Below are 21,957 nucleotides of genomic sequence, written 5' to 3'. Positions count from 1 at the left end.
TGGAGCGTGATGGCAAGTTCTTTCAACGGTTAGGCTTAGGCACTCTTTCAAAGTTGGTTAAGGTTAGAGTTTGTCTTAGAGCATGGCGATAGAACACCAGGTAGTTTGCAGGCTGTTCGAGGCGGAAATGGACAAAGACACAGCTCTTCACTCCATCGGCGTATTTAGACCACTATCACTAGGGCACGTGCCCTAGTGATGATCATCTGTGCCCCAGTGATGACATTTCTTTTTTTTCTTTTTTTTTTAAACAAATGTTTTTTATTTTCCCTTTTTTAACATGATCAAATTATCATTTAACATGATCAAATAATTATTATAATATTTTTTACTTCGCTTTGAAATATTATAGTGAAATATTTTGCACTGCATTTATCTTGTTGAAATCCTCCAACAGGCTCTTTTTTGTAAGTTGACTGGTTTGCACACCAATAATACAGTGCAATAATAGAATAGTAGAATAGATAGTAAAATTATGCAATAGAATGGCCAGAGTAAAATAGTGCTACAGTACAATCAACAGCGGGGTGTATTAGAAGGCTATGGTGAAGAGGTACGTTTTTAGCTTATTTCTGAAAATATTAAGAGATCTAGCTTCCCTAATGTCCATAGGTAGTGTGTTCCATAACTTTGGTGCATAGTTAGCAAAGGCTGCATCCCTGATTTTCTTTAGACTGTGGCTTGGAACCTTCAATAGACTAGTAGTAGATGATCACAATGTTTATACTTTGTATATAAGGAGGAGGACCTTGAAATCAATTCTAAATGTTACCAGAAGCCAGTGTAGGTTACTTACTTGTAACTTCGGGTTTGATCCAAGGAGTAAGTTGCCCCATATTGCTCTGTAACTTTTCTCTTTTTGTTATAGGACCGACTAGTAGGATTTCAGTTTTGCCCTCATTTAATTTTAGGAAGTTGTTCGTCATCCATTTGTTTATTGCTAAGAGACAGGCGGAAATGGAGTTTATAGCTGTGTGATCATTTGGTTCAGCGGAGATGTACAATTGTGTGTCATCTGCGTAACTATGGAAACATACATTGTGCTTTCTAATGATGTCTCCTCAATGTTCAATGTTCAATGCAATGTTCAATGCAAGTAAAGCACTTTAAACTTTAAGTATGACTAAATGCTTTATTGACTATATATATAGTAACTGTTCCAAAATGCATAGATTTCTATGTATTTTAGGGGTTTGGGTGGCTAGCTCTTTTTAATATAAATGTCAGATTGTTTTATTTATTTCATAGATTTCTATGCATTTCAGGAGTTTGGGGGGCTGGCTCCCCAAAATAATTAAATAACATAACCCTAACCTAACCCTAAAACCGAAATAAAGTTAAAAAAAGAATAGTTACAAAATCCACCCATTTTCGCCCACAAACCGGCCAAAACCGGTAGTTGTTGGTGCCCTTCTGTGCCCTACTGAAGTGCTGGGTCTAGATACGCCCCTGCTTCACTCACACAGTACTTGTTGGCTAACAACAAGCTATATATGGATGCAGTGTGGAGGGACGTGCATGGACAATGGATGGACATCAACACAGGCTGGATGGACAATGCCATGGAGTGGATATACTTGATCAACAAGCCAACAACAAGGTAGATTAGCGATCTTAACTCTAGTTTAATACATGATACGTTGTCTACTGATGCCGCATAATATCAACAGCTGATTCGTTGTAACGTTACAGCTTTCAGCTAACGTTAGCTACTGCTAGCTGTTAGCTCCGTTATCTTAGCTGGCCACTTTTATAATTACTGCATGGAAACGGAGTAACGTTAACGTTTAAACGTTATGTCGAGGTCATACAATACTACAGTCGACATAAGGTTAACGTTACCCCGTTTCCATGAAGTGTTTAAATAGCAGCAATCTTGTTGAAAATGTAACTTTACTAAAATGCTCTCTCTCTCTCTCTCTCTCTCTCTCTCTCTCTCTAATTTCGCCGCGTGTGGGGCATAACCACTCAGACAATGAATGGTAACTTGTTTAAAATGACGAGATATACAAATGTGGTTATTATTGAATGGATCTGACATCATCTGAGAGAGAGAGAGAGAGAGAGAGCGAGAGAGCGAGAGAGAGAGAGAGAGAGAGAGAGAGCTGTGCGTGTTTGTGTTGGGCTATTGGAAACGTGGTTGCATTTGACTGACTGATCATATATTGATCGATGGCAATGGTGATAATATTCGCCAATGCGTGCCTTGTACATGTTTGCAAAATGTTTGGTATAGCGCCCCTAGTGGCGAAGCATCCACGAGCCGCTACTGCTCCAGCCACCTCAACACCCACCCAGTGGCGGCGCCAGAGAATTGGCATTGGGGGAGCTCTGGGGGGGGCTGGATTGTTTATAGTAGGTGCTAATGAATTATAATGGGCACGGCGACCCAACATTAAAATGGGCACAGCGACCCGACATTCCAGTGTGTGTGTGTGTCTGTGTGTGTGCTGTAACTGCGGGTGTATTATACATCGAATGTATTATTATTATTAAAACACAACACTCACCATAATGCAGGCAGCACTGCCCTGGGCTTATTATTGTCCTCAAAAATCCATGCTCATGTTTCAAACATTGGCTTTTGGAGGACCGAAACAATAATAAGCAACCGGTGACTCTCGCGTGTTGACATGGCAACCCGTAGCCCCTTTCGTGACTGTGATGATGCACCGAGTGAATCCACAGTCACTTGCTCCTCAATAGGAAACCAACCTAGATTTACCCTGAAGGACTGGTTCTAACCGAACCGTTCGTTATACAAGAATCACAGAGACATGTCAAAGGTACTCACAGCTGCACGAGGGTTTCGGACAGAGATACGGGATGGTTTGAAAGCTCGCTGTTGCTAATAAACATTTTAAATATATTTTATAAACTGCTCGAAACGGCATTATTTCCGGCGTTGGGATTAGCAACGGCGAGCTTTCAAACCATCCCGTATCTCTGTCCGAAACCCTCGTGCAGCTGTGAGTACCTTTGACATGTCTCTGTGATTCTTGTATAACGAACGGTTCGGTTAGAACCAGTCCTTCAGGGTAAATCTAGGTTGGTTTCCTATTGAGGAGCAAGTGACTGTGGATTCACTCGGTGCATCACAGGGAATTGTGCTATTTATTGTGGCAATTGCATGGTGTTCTGTCGCTGCCGCTCCTGGCTGTCAGCGGCCCACTCCACTATGATGACGGTCAGCCGCTCCTGGCTGTCAGCGACCCACTCCACTATGATGACGGTCAGCCGCTCCTGGCTGTTAGCGGCCCACTCCACTATGATGACGGTCAGCCGCTCCTGGCTGTTAGCGGCCCACTCCACTATGATGACGGTCAGCCGCTCCTGGCTGTTAGCGGCCCACTCCACTATGATGACGGTCAGCCGCTCCTGGCTGTCAGCGGCCCACTCCACTATGATGATGGTCAGCCGCTCCTGGCTGTCAGCGGCCCACTCCACTATGATGACGGTCAGCCGCTCCTGGCTGTCAGCGGCCCACTCCACTATGATGACGGTCAGCCGCTCCTGGCTGTCAGCGGCCCACTCCACTATGATGACGGTCAGCCGCTCCTGGCTGTTAGCGGCCCACTCCACTATGATGACGGTCAGCCGCTCCTGGCTGTTAGCGGCCCACTCCACTATGATGACGGTCAGCCGCTCCTGGCTGTCAGCGGCCCACTCCACTATGATGACGGTCAGCCGCTCCTGGACGGTGGTTAGCTGCTCCTGGCTGGTCAGCTGGGGAACGGGGGGGCAGCACTGGGGGCAGCACTGGGGGCAACACTGGGGGCAGCACTGGGGGCAGCACTGGGGGCAGCACTGGGGACACTTCTAATTTACATGCTATACTATGTTATTTCATACTTCTCTTGTCTAGCACAGTCTGGAGCGTAACAGTAAGAAACATTTTGTATAAAAGTATTCTGTACTTCTGTATGACAACTATTAAAGAAACTTGAAACTTGGCCAATCAGAGAAACGCGGAAGCACAAGTGCGTTGCCTTAAGTGTTCACACGTCCCGACTAGGTGATTTAAAGATGGCGGATTCTACTTTGACTTAGCAGGATGTGTAGTGACGGTTGTAACTCTTTGATTCATCTGAACCTAACTGGTGTATTAAACCCATGATTGTTCAAGCCTACCTGACTGTCTACATTTGATTACTCCGGGAACAATTCTCTCACACCCTACATACGGGCGACAGTGGCTCAGGAGGTAGAGCAGCCGTCAGCAGCCAGAGGGCCCATGTTCAGGGGTGTAAAGTACTTGAGTAATTGTACTTTGTTATGTCGTATATTTATCTAAATAAAACCTGTAAATTAAACAATAGAAATTATGCACATATATGAAATAGCAAAGAACTAGGTTATTTTCTCTTAGAAAAGACTCACAGCCATGCCAAATCACCTATTAGGTTAACCATACATTTGAGTCAACAAGAAGGCTGTTAACTGGCCTCAGTCTAAATGGTGACAGATGGCCAAAAGCTACCTTGAGATGTACGGAGGGGAAACACTGAATACAGGTCAGGGAAGGACAAATGTGGATAGCCTTCAAATAAGCTGAGACCAGCAGAAAAACGTGTTTGTGTAAGGTTTAGAAGAGATTTTATGACTACACAGTCCCACAGTTCAAAGGAAGGGTGATCGTTTCATACAGATGTACTGAGACCACAGGATGAAACCTCTTTCCCCACACAACAAAGTGGGATGGAGGGCCCAATACTTAACTTTAAGTCAGGCCTGAAGGCCAGCACCCGAGTTCTGTTTACTTTAGCTAAGCAGACCATACAGGCCATTCTGGGATACCCACTGTTAGGTTGAGTGGGTACTATATTTCCATCTGTATGAGGGTCGCATTCAGGGACACTTGGGTAAATCATTCTAAAAGGAAACTAGTTCATATCCCCTCTGTAAGGTCACCTTGTAACGCTGTTTCGCAAGACCCATATGACTGTCACTTAGAGGGGAGACCTTCTAGCCAATAGAAAAGCAGGCTTTCTGGGGTGACAGCACTGGATGGCGAAAGGGGGGGGGGGGATTCTCTCTTCTCTATAAAACCTGCAGGTTGAATGATGGAGGGGAGAGAGAGACACGGAGACACCGAGACGCAGAGAGACACGCAGAGAGAACGGAGAAGCAGAGACGGAGAATCCACCCCACCAGAGTTCGAGAAACAGAGCCGAGAAGAAACCTTCGAGACGAGCTGATTAGAAATAGAAATAATTGATACTGTAAACCTGATTGATTAAGCTGTTGGATATTCCAATAAAGCAACGGTCAGACCGTTTACACCTGCAGCGCTGTCTCCGCCTCCACGTGATTTCCAAAGGACCACATTTGAATGAACTCTTTATTATAACGTGATACAACAGCAGAGTAAGCAGCTATCCCACTATACAACTGAAAACGATTAGATAGCTATACATAGAATCATTGAGAAGATACATTAATCTGGCGCCGTGACTGCCGGTCTGTACATCCGAACGGAACCCAGGACAAGGACACGACAGAACTTCAAAAACTCTCAGAGCAGAGCAACGACGCCTGACTACACCATCCTCGAGCAACAACAACCAGCAGAGGTCAAACGGTGAGTTGAAGATGTGTCTGTATTGTCGGGGTTTGTTTGGGCAGATTTCGAACAGGGGTAGGGAATGGTTGCATTGGCGCGATCGAGTTAAACGATTGAGCGCACAGCCGTATCGGCACTAATGAAATGAAGGGGATTGGCGCGATCGGGTTGGACAATAATATAGTTCAGGTCGCGCACTGCTGAGGGGCTGGAGGATTGCGCCAGGTTAGGCGACAGAGACCCTTGTTTAGAATCGTAGGTTCAAATGCAATGACAATAACTGGAGACGTCTGGTTTGTACGTTGCTAAAGACAAATCGACGTCGTACGAATCCGTTTAATTCATACGGAACAAGGGATCTGGAGCGCGTAAGGTAGTCCTCTTAAACCTCGGAAAAATTAGCACTTGTGCACTGGGGGGTTGGAAAGAACTGCGCTTATGTTTGAACTAAAAAACTGCACTTAGAAAGCGATGAGGCATTATATATTTAAAGGACTTTGGTATGTAACAAGGTATATGTGTTGTTTAGATGAAATAGGATGGCACATGCATGGTATCATAGCTATGATCAAACGTACGTCATCATAACGCTAAACGTCGCGGATTACTATATTGCTGCAGTATATGGAATAAAGCCGTTTTATACCCGGGAAGCTACTGCTATACGAAGCAGGGCTAATACATGCTAAGCTACGTTGCAAGCTAACGGGGAATGCTTGGGGCTAATAATGTTTAGTACGACTGATGTGGCGACGTCTCGCGGGAAGCCATCCTTAATGCCGGACTACGATTCGGTACAGGGAATTCTGGGAATTGGGGTTCATGTTGTGTGAGCACGTCGGCTGACGTCATGGGAGGGGTGGCTGCGTGATGACGCACTTGTTATTAGGAGGGTGAGGGCGCCTTCTGCAGGACGTTGGGAGTACTGTGGGGCAATGGGGTTGATGTGCGAATGGAGACAGCAGGGGGCGGTGTTGTCTTTGCAATGGATACACCTCTGCTGTTGCTTGGCCCTCGCTCCCTAGGTTGCCCCCCTCCCTTCCTCCATCCCTCCCTCTCTCTCTCTCTCCCTCCCTCACCTCCTTTTCTTCCTCCATCCCTCCCTCCCATTTCCACTCCCTCCCTCCTTTTTTCCCCTTTTATGGCTAAAATGGTACAGTATATGAGAGGATACTAGAAGTTACATCAGGGCCCCCCCCTCCCCACTGTAGCCTTCCCTATAGGGTGTGCCCCCTCCTGCACTATTATAATGGGTGCCATCCTGAACTATTATGATGGGTGCCATCCTGCACTATTATAATGGGTGCCATCCTGCACTATTATAATGGGTGCCATCCTGCATTATCATAGTGTGTGCCCCCTTCCCCTCCCCCCTTCCATCCATCCTGCACTATCATAGTGGGTACCACATTCCATTCCATCCTTCCATTTATTATATGGTGTGAGCTCCCTATGGCACAGCTCCTTCTTCTATGGTGTGTGCCCCCCCCCCGCCCCACTGTAGAGATGAGATATCATCTCCCTCTATACCATAGTGTGTGCCCCCCCATGCAGATATAGTACTCTTTTCCCTCCCTCCCTCCCTCCCTCTCCCTCCCTCCCTCCCTCCCTCCCTCCCTCCCTCCCTCCCTCCCTCCCTCCCTCCCTCCCTCCCTCCCTCCCTCCCTCCCTCCCTCCCTCCCTCCCTCCCTCCCTCCCTCCCTCCCTCCCTCCCTCCCTCCCTCCCTCCCTCCCTCCCTCCCTCCCTCCCTCCCTCCCTCTCCTCTCTCTCCCTCCCTCCCTCCCTCTCTTTCCCTCCCTCCCTCCCTCTCTCCCTCCCTCCCTGCCACCCTCTCTCCCTCCCTTTCTCCCTCCCTCCCTCTCTCCCGTTCCTGTGTGCGTATGAGTCACGTGTCCGTTCTAATGTTTGCAAACAATGCACCTTTAGATGTAGTTGTGATGCGCTCTGCTCACGAGGACAAGTTTGTAACATGAGACGCGCATGAGGTCTTGTTTCGCATTCAATTTAATCAGAATGTGATGAAGGCTTATTTCCTGATACAGGTTCGAAGATAACTTCACGGTTATTGGCAATTTGTTTCCTTATATCGCTTCCTCCAGGGTTCCAACTTGTGTTGACAGACGGCAACCCTGCTCAAATACGGAGCGTCAGCGCTCTCGCTGGACTGGAAGGGTGCACTCAGTAGAGCACAGATGTCCGCCAGGACGGCAGCCACACATGATAGTGATAATAATGGATTGGATTTGTGATGCGCTTTTTGTTCGATGGGATCCCAGAGTGCTACGCTACAGGTTTAAAACAGTTATAGGGAAGAAATAGAACATGGTTAATTAGAAACATAGAATAAACGGAGGATTTAAAAAACGAGGGCGATAAAGTTAAAATAGGAGGCTGACAGTCGAAGGCCTTTTTGAACAGGTGGGGTTTCGGCCTGCCTTCTCCCTCCCCCGTCCCCCCCTCCTCCCTTCGTCTCGCCGTCTCTCTTTTTCTTTCCCTCTCTCCCCCTCTCCCTCCCTCCCTCCCTCTCTCCCTGCATCCCTCCCTCCCCCATTCCCTTCTCCCTCCCTCCGTCCCTTGGGGTATAGTGGTGGCTTTTAGGAACTCCATGCAAAGACCGTTAGTTGTATTAAGCTGTGGGTTTACTGGACCAGGCTATACGGTGAAGTCTGCTGGTTGATTCTGGAAATAGAAAGAAAGTAAATAAATCTCCCTTCATAGCATCCCCCCCTCCTTCCCTCTCTGTGCCCCCCCCTCCCGTCATGGCTCCCCCCCTCCCTTCATCTGTCTGTGCCCCCCCTCCCGTCATAGCTCCCCCCCTCCCTTCATCTGTCTGTGCCCCCCCTCCCTTCATCTGTCCTCCCTCTCTCCCTCCCTGTCTTCCTCCCGCTCTCCCTCCCTCCCTCCCTCCCGGTATCTCCCCTTCCCTCTGTCTATCCCTCTCTCCCAGATGGACTCTGTTGATTGATTGGTTGATTGAAAACTTTATCAGAATGGGTGCAATACAGTACGGCTCAATACACACGATTGTTAAGGGGATGCAGACCAGGGAAAGACTTTCGTCTTGTTTACATCAGGGTCCCCCATTTTCGGTTCATCAGGACATACATGACATGCAGTTAGTTAGAGTATTCGAGTTAGGTTGCCCTTATGGTGGGCTTGAGGCAGTGGTTGTATTAAAATAGTGTTTACTTTACGGAAGGATGAGTTAATATTCATGGTCGTTTGGGAACTCCTCTTCCGTATGTATGTCTCTCCCCCCCTCTGTCTCTCCTTGTATTTCTCCCTGTGTCTCTCCTTCTCTCCCTCCCTTCATTTCTCCACGTGCGCCCCCCCTCGATGCCTTGCCTTCAAATGGATTGTGGGTACGTTACGGACCGTTTCTGGTTGGGGTCCCTCCAACCCCCAGACTGGCCCTCTTGAGTGTGGCGTGTGTGTTTGGGCTGGGGGCAAGGAGTTGGAGCGTTTGTTATAAGGGAGATGGGTTTTACATTAGGTTGGTTTTGGTTAGGAACGGTTGTGGCGTGTTTTTTGTTTTTCATTTTAGGGAAGGTGCCAGTCCCCTAGTTTCCCCCTTCGGTTGGGGTCCTTGGAGGCAGGGTTGGCTTTGCGTCTTGTTGTGTGTTATTGGTTGGGTGGTTGTTTTAGACTACGTAGCTGTTATGTATGTGGAATAGGTGCCGGTACAGGTGATGGTTGGACGAGTTGTGATATTCCTTGGAAGGGGGCTTGGGGTGTTTTCATTCAGGTTCGAAACTGAGGGAAGATGCTTTGGGCTGTGACATGACGGGTCTCTGTGGATTCAGGGATCATGGGAAATGTTGCGGTGGGTATAGTACTGGGGTTCATGAATTTAATAACGTGGACAACTGGGCTATGTAACGGTCAGGGGTTTAGTGACCTAAGTTGCTAAAGATTAATTTTTTCCCGTGATAGTGGTTGGAAGCAGTGACGCCACCAAAAGGTTTTTTTGGTGGTGTGAGGGGGTATGTGTGGAAAAATAATGTAGAATGATGTTGTATGAAGAATGTGATGAAGGCGTGAGATGTAAATGTGGTGAGAAATGTAGGAAGAAGTATCGTTTTTGATTTTCATAGTAGAAAGCAAGTAGGGAAGTTAATATTACATTTATACATAGTTAATACGCGGAGCAGTCATTTAAAGTATAAATTATGACAATTTCATCAAGGCAAAAAGAAATTGGAACAGATGGCTAACCAAGTTTACCATTTGTTAGAATTGATAGGTTGTGTGGAACTTAATGATTATGTTCCCCAGAGAACCAAAGGTGAAAGGAACACACAAAGGATTGGAACCTCCAGTTTCCGGTTGGACAAACGGACAAAAACAAGTAAAGCCGTATCGTTATATTCAAGTAGATCACACCGAATCTCTCTAGAAGAATTAGTATAGGAATGCCCGACATTTCCAATGCATAAATATTGAGGAAATGACAAGGGAAATGCCACTGTATTAAGTGTTATGTTTTTGCTTTCTTTTTGCACAGGCTCGGCGAGGACTGGGGCTCTGACGATTTCAATACCAATTGGGGAAACGGCTATATGAGCCTTGTTATAGTATGAATGATAAGAAAATTGTCAATCCCTGTCTGCACCGGTATAAATCTGATAGTGTGGGTGAATTTTAACTCAAGTAGCGAAAAATAGGTTTGGACACAGAGAAACTTGTTCTTCCAAACGGTGATTGCAGGTGTGTTTGGAAGTGGTGAGAATGTCGGGTACACAGGAAGTTCACCTTAGTGGAACATTGATAGAAACAACTGAAGGTTTAGAAGCAATAACAATAGCAAAAGTAGACAATCTGTCTATGTCAATGACTGGAAATATCACAATAGAAGTGAAGAAGCCATGGCCAAAGAGATTCAGGCCTTTACAAAACCTTGTATTTAAGTATAAAAAAGGAGGCCGTTATAGATTGAGAAACAAAAATAAAAAACAGAAAAAGAGAGCACGAAGAGCGATGAAAAGAAGTAATGCCGACAATAGCAATAGGCTGACAACCTTTGCAGACACTCCCGTAGAAAGATTGATATCTGAAGTTAATCTGATTGAGTGGGATGTGATGGAATTTCCTCAGGTGACCAGTATAACAGAGGGACTGGAAATAATGACTTTGATTCCAATACAGGAGGTCTTACAGGAGAGAGAACCAGAGACAACGGTTTTACTCCAACCAGAACCGAGCCACACTGGAGTGTCCATTGCTGGAGACTACGATTTAACCGAGGAACAAAGAAAGCGACGGAAGCGAGCGGCGTTGTTACAGCCGTCCCACGAAGTCCACTCTGGCCGTACGGCTGAAACAGGGACCGATAGCAGGTATGGAAATGTACACAAACAGTTTCCACAGCCCAGTCCAGTCGTCCCTCGAGACCAAAGCCAGGATGAGAGGCGTGGGCCAGTGACGAGGAGCCAGACAGCGGGGGCCAGGGTGGAGCTAGAGAGGATGACGTGCCTCTCTCCAGAAAGACAAAGAGCATTCACGGAAGCGTCCGAAAGACATGAGACAGTCCGTAGAAAACTGGTGGAGAAGCAGCTGGCGGTTGACCAAGTCACACGCGAGAGGGAGGTGCTAGAACAAGAGCTGGCGAAACAGACTGTGATCATGAGTGATGTAATTTTGGAAATCATGTTTCGTACTGCAGAACAAGGACTCAGTGAACAAGAGAAGTCACCTGCCCTGTTACCTGAACAGGGAGCGGAGCAGCGAGGGAATGATGACAGCCGCAGGGGGGGTGAGTTTCCAGGCCCCTCCCAACAACAAAAGGCCCAAGGGGCGGCGGCTGGGAAGAACAGGTATGTCCCTCTCTCATCCAGACAACAGAACTGGCAGCCCCAAGGAGGGAATGGACGACAAAGAGGGGACCGCTTGGATGGCCGGCATCAACTGAGTGCTGGAAATGTGGAGAAATCGGCCATCTCGCTCGATCATGTGGCAAAGGGTGGCGGGCTCAGCAAGAGTCCAATAGAAAGCAAGAGTCCATCAGAAAACAGAGTTGCTGGACATGTGGAAAGTTGGGACATTTTCAGAAGGGGTGTAAAGAGGGTGTGTCTGCAAAGGCCATAGGTTGAATAAGAACGAGGCAGGAATGCACAAGCGAAGCTAATAGTGCTCGGGAAAATAGAGGTATTAATAAGTTAAAATGGGAAAAAGGACTGATTGGAATAAAAATAGAATAAAAAATATATAGAAGCGTTGGTACATTAGATTATGAGTGGAAGCGACTAAGATGGATGTGCAACTAACAGGGAGAGATGAAATGACTGACAGATGCATGAGCCAATCGTACTAACAGTAAATTAATAGACCAATCATGGGTTTTCCTTTTTGCTACAGTGTGTCTGATCAACTCTTGCTGTGGCAGTGAGGAAAACGTAAGGGGGAATGGTATGGTGGACGATTTTTGGTATCTCCCACCTGTACAGCCTGGCCCGGCTGCACAGATTGGAGAGAGAGAGAAAAATGGTCACCGCAATGGCTCTTGTGGTCATGTGAACTCTGAACCAGACGGTGTCAGAGAAGGGTTAAACAGTTGATATTAGACATAATATTAAACAGAGTTAATAACAAAGGACTATTTTAGTAGTGATTATACATACTTGATCCAAGGGTGGTCAAGGAGACTTAAAAAAAAAAAAAAAAAAAAAAAAATTCTTTACTTCATTTCTTTTTAATTTTTAATTTTTATTTCTTAGTGATTATGCAGGGTTATTTATGCCTCTAGCTGATAGTTTAATTCTGTTGATGGGTGTGTTGCATGAAGGCACTCACGAATTTTTGTTTATGTTTGTTTGCAATTTTCTTTGTTTTTGTTTGACACTCTATTTTTTTTAGGAACTGACTGGCTGGGAGGGATCTCTCACCGGTCAGGGATAGCAGGTGGTGGTGACACAGCGGGACTGGTAGGAATGTCTAATATAATGGGCTGGAAACTAAGGGTGGACGAGAGCTGGTTCATGATTTTGTTTTCCGCTCATTGAGAGTCCAGGAGTAGATTCTGGAGAGTTGTGTCACGTTTTTGGGTTTGGTAAGTGTTGGGCGAACGTGTTTCTCTGTTTATAGGTAAGCTCTGTAGATTTTGGTCGCCATTGGCCAAATAGTTTTCGAGTAGGGTGCAGACATGTGAAATTGATAATTGGCTTATGGGGGACTCTGCACCGGCTTGTTGGGGGCTGGCGGAGTGTGTGGGATGTGTGTTTAAAGGGACTGTGGTTTGTTACCATGCACATAGGTTCTGTTGGTGGTTGGCCTCGTCTAGAGCTGGCTGTCCGGACCGAGGAGGCTGTCGGGAAACAAGGTATTGATAGTGTAATAAATGGTTATTCCACTTTCAAGGGTGGAAGTGGTGATTGTGTTGAACTTGAGATATTTGATCTAGTAAAATAGTACAGCACAAAAATGAATGAGACAAAGGTGATTTGATTGAATATTAACAATTGAAGCTGTGGAATATATAGATAACGAATTTGGAAAAAGAGTGTTGTCAAATACAGAACAATAAAGATGTATCTGTGCGAAAAAGAGAACTTCCAATCCATTGTGTGTTTGTAAATAACAATTCAAAATGCAAAAAAGGACAGAGGGAAAATCGTTTCTTTCTGTGGAAAATCGGAGCAGTACCAAAAACTGCATACAACAAAGAAGAGGCTGTGGTTAGCACAAAATACAACAAGAAGAAAACAGTCAAAACGAGGTAGCCGTAAAGACCTCAGGAGGTTTAAACAGGGATAACTGACAGGGATGAAAGCGAAGAATAATTGAGGCCTCAGTCGTCTTTTCAAGGAGAAGAGATGATTTATGTTTGCTTGTTTGAATCTCCCTCGATGCTTAGAGTGTTAATCTTTTGGGTAGGATGTATTAATCTTTTCTTGCAGAGTCAATTACACAAAACAGACACATTGAAGCTAAGTAAACATGGATAAAATAGTCTAAACAAAAAAGCTGTTATTGAAAGAGTGTTTCCTTGTAAAAACAGGAACAGCTTTCTTAGTCTAAAGTCATAGTAATAACTGATATTGTGTGTGACTGGGGAAGAAGCCAACGGAAAGAGTGAATGATGATTTTGTAACTGTACAGACGGAAATGGGTTTGGTAGTTCGATTTGTGTAAATTTTGGATTTTTTGAATTTTTTGAAAATATTAGCAAAAATTATAATTATGGTTTAACATGTTTAATTTAGAACATATTGGTGCTATATAGTGGGTTATGAAACCCACTAAGGGTGGATTGTCGTATATTTATCTAAATAAAACCTGTAAATTAAACAATAGAAATTATGCACATATATGAAATAGCAAAGAACTAGGTTATTTTCTCTTAGAAAAATAGAGACTCACAGCCATGCCAAATCACCTGTTAGGTTAACCATACATTTGAGTCAACAAGAAGGCTGTTAACTGGCCTCAGTCTAAATGGTGACAGATGGCCAAAAGCTACCTTGAGATGTACGGAGGGGAAACACTGAATACAGGTCAGGGAAGGACAAATGTGGATAGCCTTCAAATAAGCTGAGACCAGCAGAAAAACGTGTTTGTGTAAGGTTTAGAAGAGATTTTATGACTACACAGTCCCACAGTTCAAAGGAAGGGTGATCGTTTCATACAGATGTACTGAGACCACAGGATGAAACCTCTTTCCCCACACAACAAAGTGGGATGGAGGGCCCAATACTTAACTTTAAGTCAGGCCTGAAGGCCAGCACCCGAGTTCTGTTTACTTTAGCTAAGCAGACCAAACAGGCCATTCTGGGATACCCACTGTTAGGTTGAGTGGGTACTATATTTCCATCTGTATGAGGGTCGCATTCAGGGACACTTGGGTAAATCATTCTAAAAGGAAACTAGTTCATATCCCCTCTGTAAGGTCACCTTGTAACGCTGTTTCGCAAGACCCATATGACTGTCACTTAGAGGGGAGACCTTCTAGCCAATAGAAAAGCAGGCTCTCTGGGGTGACGGCACTGGATGGCGAAAGGGGGGGGGGGGATTCTCTCTTCTCTATAAAACCTGCAGGTTGAATGATGGAGGGGAGAGAGAGACACGGAGACACCGAGACGCAGAGAGACACGCAGAGAGAACGGAGAAGCAGAGACGGAGAATCCACCCCACCAGAGTTCGAGAACAGAGCCGAGAAGAAACCTTCGAGACGAGCTGATTAGAAATAGAAATAATTGATACTGTAAACCTGATTGATTAAGCTGTTGGATATTCCAATAAAGCAACGGTCAGACCGTTTACACCTGCAGCGCTGTCTCCGCCTCCACGTGATTTCCAAAGGACCACATTTGAATGAACTCTTTATTATAACGTGATACAACAGCAGAGTAAGCAGCTATCCCACTATACAACTGAAAACGATTAGATAGCTATACATAGAATCATTGAGAAGATACATTAGTTACAATACTTAATAGAGATGTAAGAGACACACATAGAATGTCTTTGGACTTTGGATTCTTACCAGGGATGTCCTGATCTTTCTGTATTTGGCTACTTGCCGTAGAGTACCGATATATGAGTGAGTACTTAATAATATCCTTACAGTTTAAGAAAGAAACTTGAGAAACTTTCAAACAATGACTTTGTAAACATGTTTTATTTTCACCACATGTTCCTCATTTTCTGATTCTCTGTCACAAATTAAATATACATTAATTAATTAATAAACATTACGCTGTCGCTGACATTTTAAGTAAAAGATAATTGAGCCTGCGTAGCCCAAGGGTGCTACCAGTGGTGGTGAAGAAGGCAATTTATGAATTATTATTATTATTATTATTATTATTATTATTATTATTATTATTATTATTATTATTATTATTATTATTATTATTATTATTATTATTATTATTATTATTATTATTATTATTATTATTATTATTATTATTATTATTATTATTATTATTATTATTATTATTATTATTATTATTATTATTATTATTATTATTATTATTATTATTATTATTATTATTATTATTATTATTATTATTATTATTATTATTATTATTATTATTATTATTATTATTATTATTATTATTATTATTATTATTATTATTATTATTATTATTATTATTATTATTATTATTATTATTATTATTATTATTATTATTATCTTTTCAACAGCCTCCCAGGATCGCTCTCTGAGGCCGGCCACGTGGAGCGAGTTGCGTAGCTACATCGACCTGCAGCCGGAGTTCATCTCCAAGAAGTTAAAAAAATCTAAATTTATTTTTATTTTTATTTTTTTTAATGTTTTTTTTTGTTGTGTGTATTGTTTTTATTGACCTATAGTCCATTCATGCTGAGTGAACCAGTTCCCCCAGCCACATTTGTGTATTCAACATTTTTTGGGGAATTAACTGATAGAAAATGTATCGAATCGAATCGAATCGTGGTCAAATGAAGAGGTTTAATGATGCATCGAATCGTTGCCTGAATAATCGTAATTGAAATTAATCGCTGTGAATGAATGAATGAATGAATGAATGAATGAATGAATGAATGAATGAATGAATGAATTACCTTTATTTATATAGCACCCTTCACAGCACGAATGCACAGGGTGCTTTACACTACAGCTTAATATAAAAACACAATAAAAACTAAATCAGAAATAAATGACAACAACAAACAGCAGTTAAAAACAGTGAAACCAGATAGAAAAAGTAGAATAAAAGAATTTGGATAAAATCATGAGTCACTAATTAAAACAAAACTATAGAACAGTGAGGACAAGAAAAAGTGCCTATGCATGACCAAAAGCCTGTCTGAACAAATGTGTTTTTAATTGTTTTTTAAAAGAGTTCTCAGAGGGGGCAATTCGCAGGTCCAGGGGGAGAGCATTCCAGAGCCTTGGTGCTGTCACCTGGAAGGCTCGATCACCCCTTGTTTTAAGCCTGGACCTGGGGACCACCAGGTGCTGATCGGCAGATCTGAGTGAGCGGGTGTTGGTGTAGGGATGGATGAGTTCAGTGATGTAGATGGGGGCCTGACCGTGAAGTGCTCTGAAAGTGAAAGTGAGGACTTTGAAGTGAATTCTATAGTGTACCGGGAGCCAGTGCAGGGATACCAGAATGGGAGTGATGTGGCATGATTTTTTTGACCTTGTGAGTAGCCTGGCTGCAGCATTTTGGACCATTTGTAGTTTATCTGTGGATGATTTGGTGAGACAGGTGAAAAGTGAGTTGCAGTGAGGTTGCATCGTTACACCCCTAACGTACACACATCCAGAAGTGCCATCCAGACACCCAGAAGTGCCATCCAGACACCCGTGATTGCCACTCACACGCCCAGAAGTACCACCACCAGCTCAGGTAGGTCTCTCAGGTTTCATTGTTCCTCCAGACCAGACTAGTCTGACTGTGTAGACTAGAGTCATCCTTGCCTTGATACAAGAATGAAGGTACCCTTCTTTTTTTCCACAATATTTTACCGTGACTGTATTGACAAATCTTCAGGGATGTAAAAAGTACCCAGAAAATACCGTCTCAAAATCGTACTCAAGTAAAAGTCAGAGTATCTGGATAAAAACACACTTGAGTAAAAGTAAAAAAGTTTCTACTTTTAAATGTACTAAAAAGTTAAAGTAGAATATTTTTTTCTGACCTTCTATTCTTCTGATAGCAGGTGTTTCCAGTCTTGCACAAGGACCAATCAGCATGGGTATGGGCGGGTTCATTTTCCATTGATGGGGATTTGATTGGCTGTTTTTCAAATAAAGCGCGGCCGCAGGATTAATAACGTTAATGTTAGTTTGGCCAGAGAAACAAATATACTCATTAAAATGGTTGGACCTGCGAGATTTGTACTTTGTACTTTGTAGGTCTGCATTTCAAATGTAAGAAAAAATTATAATAAAAAAAAAAAAGAACAGGAGTGGTTCTTGTATAGTAATAGATGGATATAGCAAGATAGCGTAAGGATATATAGTATAACTGTATATTGTATAGTATAGTATTGTATAGTAGTGTACATAAGACCCAGTGCCTCATCCGTAGCATAACACTGTATTGCACTATCGCAGGACCTTAGCATGTCTTTTACCATGCATTTTAAACTTTATGTACATTATACCTGTTATGTCTTATTCTTATTACTTGTATTATTGCACAATCGCTGCGGGCATGACCACCCACATTTCACTGTATGCCTTGTATGCCGTGACAAATAAAACTCTTGACTTGACTTGACTTGAGGAGTAAAAAGTTGTTTTTAAATCAATCACATGTGATTGATTGAATGAACATTTTATTAACAGATTGCAGAATGGGTACAATACAGTACGGCTCAATACACACAATTGTTAAGGGGATGCAGACCTGAGAAAGACTTTCGTCTTGTTTACATCAGGGTCCCCCATTTTCAATTCATAATGAATTGTAAGTAAGGGTGCAATTAGCACTGTGCAATCCATTCTTTGTGGATCTAGCCAGTCTCGCTGTTTTATTAGGTCCCTTATTGGCTGATTAAACCAGGGGTTGCTCCTCTGTTTGATTCGTATTTGTCTGAGAGGGGCGACTACATCCACTACTTGGAGAAATAGCTTTTTAAAACTGTCCCACTGTTTATTACAGGAGACCAATCCACTTCTGTCAATAAAGATCTGAAGGTGTCTACAGAGTATACTTTTTAAGCGATCTGATCTGAATGGTTTTGTGCGCAGAGAAAGATACTTTCTGTTTCTTTCTTGTGCTGTGGACAAGGTAATGATCACTTATTCCGTATTTTATGACCCTACTCTGTACTATATTTGATTAATCTGACACTAAAATCAGGTCGATGGTAGTTTGGGACGTTTTGCAAACTCCGTGTGGGTTCTCTAATAATTAACTGCGTCATCCCTGTAGTCTTACATAAGTTGTTATATGCATTGTAAGTAGGGCAGGTTGTATCTGTGACGTTCGTGTTAAAATCTCCTATTAACACACATTCTCTCTCAGTCCCAGCACATTTACTGAGAAGCACTTCAAGACTGTCCTAAAACGAATTGCTGTCAGGCGGTCTGTAACAAACTCCCAAAAGCAGGGGTTCTGTGTTGGGAAGACAAAATGTCCAGCAGTATAACTTCAATGTCATCATGATTATCGAGATCAGTTTTAACCGTGTAATTAATATCAGAGCGAATATAGACACACACGCGATGCACCAGCAGTGGCCTGCAGCGCTGTTCGACAGCCTGAGCTGCTTGACGGCATGCACTCATCGACCCCTGGTCGACCCTGCCATCACACCAGTTATTCAGCCCCTCAGGCGCTTGCCGCTCGCCTTCCGGGAGGGCGTCACTGCTGAGCTCACCTCCCTGCTGGACGAAGGCGTCATCGAGCCAATAAATGCAGCACCTTGGATCTCAAACCTGGTGGTTACACAGAAAAAAGCAGGGGGTCTCCGGGGTCTGTGTGGACTTGCGACGGGTCAACAAAGCTGTCATCCCAGACGGTATACTGTATTGTATTGTAACTCAGTTACACATTTTTTTCTACTCTGTATTGTATATTGTATATATGTATATTGAGCACTTTTGTTTACACTTTGTTTACGTACTTTTGACTTCCTATTTGATACTTTTATCTAGCACACTCTCAGGAGCAGAAGAGAAAAAAAGCATTTCATATAAAAGTATTCCGTATTTTTGTACGACAACTAATAAAGAAACTTGAAACTTGAACTTGAAACAAATACCCTCTACCTACAGCTGAGGAACTCCCCACTCTCTTCCATGGCTCAACAGTCTTCTCCAAGTTGGATTTGCCGCCAGGGTTATACCTGCAAGTCCCCCTTCACCCGGCCAGCAGGGACCGGACAGCATCTGTGACGCACGCTGGGGTCTTCTTCAGGTACACACTCTGGGGTCTTCTTCAGGTACACACTCTGGGGTCTTCTTCAGGTACACACTCTGGGGTCTTCTTCAGGTACACACTCTGGGGTCTTCTTCAGGTACACACTCTGGGGTCTTCTTCAGGTACACACTCTGGGGTCTTCTTCAGGTACACACTCTGGGGTCTTCTTCAGGTACAGACTCTGGGGTCTTCTTCAGGTACACACGCTGGGGTCTTCTTCAGGTACACACTCTGGGGTCTTCTTCAGGTACACACTCTGGGGTCTTCTTCAGGTACACACTCTGGGGTCTTCTTCAGGTACACACTCTGGGGTCTTCTTCAGGTACACACTCTGGGGTCTTCTTCAGGTACACACTCTGGGGTCTTCTTCAGGTACACACTCTGGGGTCTTCTTCAGGTACACACTCTGGGGTCTTCTTCAGGTACACGCATAGCCTTTGGTCGTAGCGCTGCCCCCAGCTGCTTCCAAAAGGTCATCCAATCCAATCCACTCCAACTTTATTTATAAAGTGCTTTAACAGCCACAGGGGCACAAAGTGCTGAGGCAGCATACTAAAAAACTATAAGCAGCACTAAAAATAGATTAAAGAACAAGAGTGCAACAATAAACAACAATACAAATTTAAATAGATGAGAGTACTTAAAAGTATTTAAAAGCAAAGGACACAGTAACAAAACAATACAACAATAAGACAATAAAATCATAAAATCAACAAGCTACATGGTGTCGAAAGCCAGAGAGAAAAGGTGGGTCTTAGGAGGCTTTTAAAATGGGACAGTGACGAGGCCTGATCTGCAGCGGCAGCCCGTTCCACATTTTAGGGGCGTCATGTCCACGATTCTTGCTGGGGTCCCGGGGACAGCAGTTTACCTGGATGACATTGTGGTGCAGGGTCGGACCAAGCCACCCACGATGCCCGGTTACTGGGGGTGTAACGATGCGACCTCACAACGATTCGATTCGATTACGATTATTCAGGCAACGATTCAATGCATCATGAAATCTCTTCATTTGACCACGATTTGATTCGATTCGATTAATTTTCTATACATTTTTGATACATTTTCTATCAGTTAATTCCCCAAAAAACGTTGAATACACAAATGTGGCTGGGGGAACTGATTCACTCAGCATGAATGGACTATAGGTAAATAAAAACAATACACAAAAAAAAACAAATAAAAACTTTTATTTAGATTAATTTAGATTATAATCGATTCTAACATATTCAAATCGATGCATCGATTCTAACACATTAGAATCTATGCATTTCGATTAGGGATGTCCCGATCAATTTTTTTTGCTCCCGTTCCGATCCCGATCATGTGATTTTGAGTATCTACCGATACCGATCTTTCCCGATCCGATAAAAAAAATGTATTAAAAAAATATATATACATTTTTATTTATTTTTTAATCCCAATTTCTCACATTACATTCACCCTGAATGTTGACGTTATCCAGGTGAAAAGTTTATTTCATTCAAGCGAGGCATTGCTACCGGAGTTGTAACTGAGGGGTACAATTCCCTGACTGTATTAATCAAGTACTGATATCATTAAATCACTACCGTCTATGTACTCCTGGCCAATACTGTACATAAGTATATTAGATTAGAACACTCCCACAATAACACGGTTTTCCACACAAAATACTAATTTATAATATTTATTACATAAAAGGGATTATATTACATGACTTAGTTGCGCTTATAAGGCAAATAGAATGTGCATAGGCGAGTCAATAGTAAATATTAAGGATTATCTCTGGTACTCTGGGATAGGGGTACTACCGGTTGTAAGCCAGCAGAGGGAGGCAAAGCTCTAGGCAAGTCAATGGTTCACTGAGGCGATGTCACCCCTGGAGCAGCGGGGATAGGCAGCCTGGTTCCAGGATGCGCGCAGTGTAGGTGAAAGCTGTGGAGTCTCTGGTACGACAGAAACGGGCTGGAGTGATGGTCTCCACGGGCACGTGGATCCCACAGCAGTGGGGTAGGCGGTTCTCTGTTCCAGCAGCTTGGTGAAGAATGAAGAATAATAATCCTTGCCGGAAAAGTGGCACTGCGGGCGGGGTGTAAATCCCCCGTGGTGCTGCTGCTCCGGTGTAGATATCCTCCGGTGCGGTAGTGCACGGTTAAACTTGACGTTACTATACTATTAGCACGGGCAATAAGTGCTCTATGTCGACGCACAATTACTCACTCCACGTGGTCTTTGACTCGTAATGAAGGTTTACTAATGAATAGAGAACGATACGACAAACAGACGTATTAGGATAACACGAGGCTCTATCTTGGGGCAATGCGAGCCCTGCTATGCCCACGTTGCGTAGTGGGTGAGACGTTGCTTGGATAACTGAACCAGACTGAACTGAAGGCGAACTGAAGAGGAACTGCAAGGGGGGTTCTGTATTCGCCGCGCTATATTTATATGTGCGGGGGGTAAACGATGGTGCCAGCCTGCTCACTGTCTCGTAGCCTTGGGCGAAAGCGGGCATGTTTGGGCAAGTCCTGGCGGTAGCTTTCAAGTCAGCTCGAGGG

The sequence above is a fragment of the Notolepis coatsorum genome, assembly GCF_963971535.1.
Source record: "Notolepis coatsorum genome assembly, chromosome: 2".
NCBI lineage: Eukaryota > Metazoa > Chordata > Actinopteri > Aulopiformes > Paralepididae > Notolepis > Notolepis coatsorum.
This window is presented reverse-complemented; position numbering follows the sequence as displayed.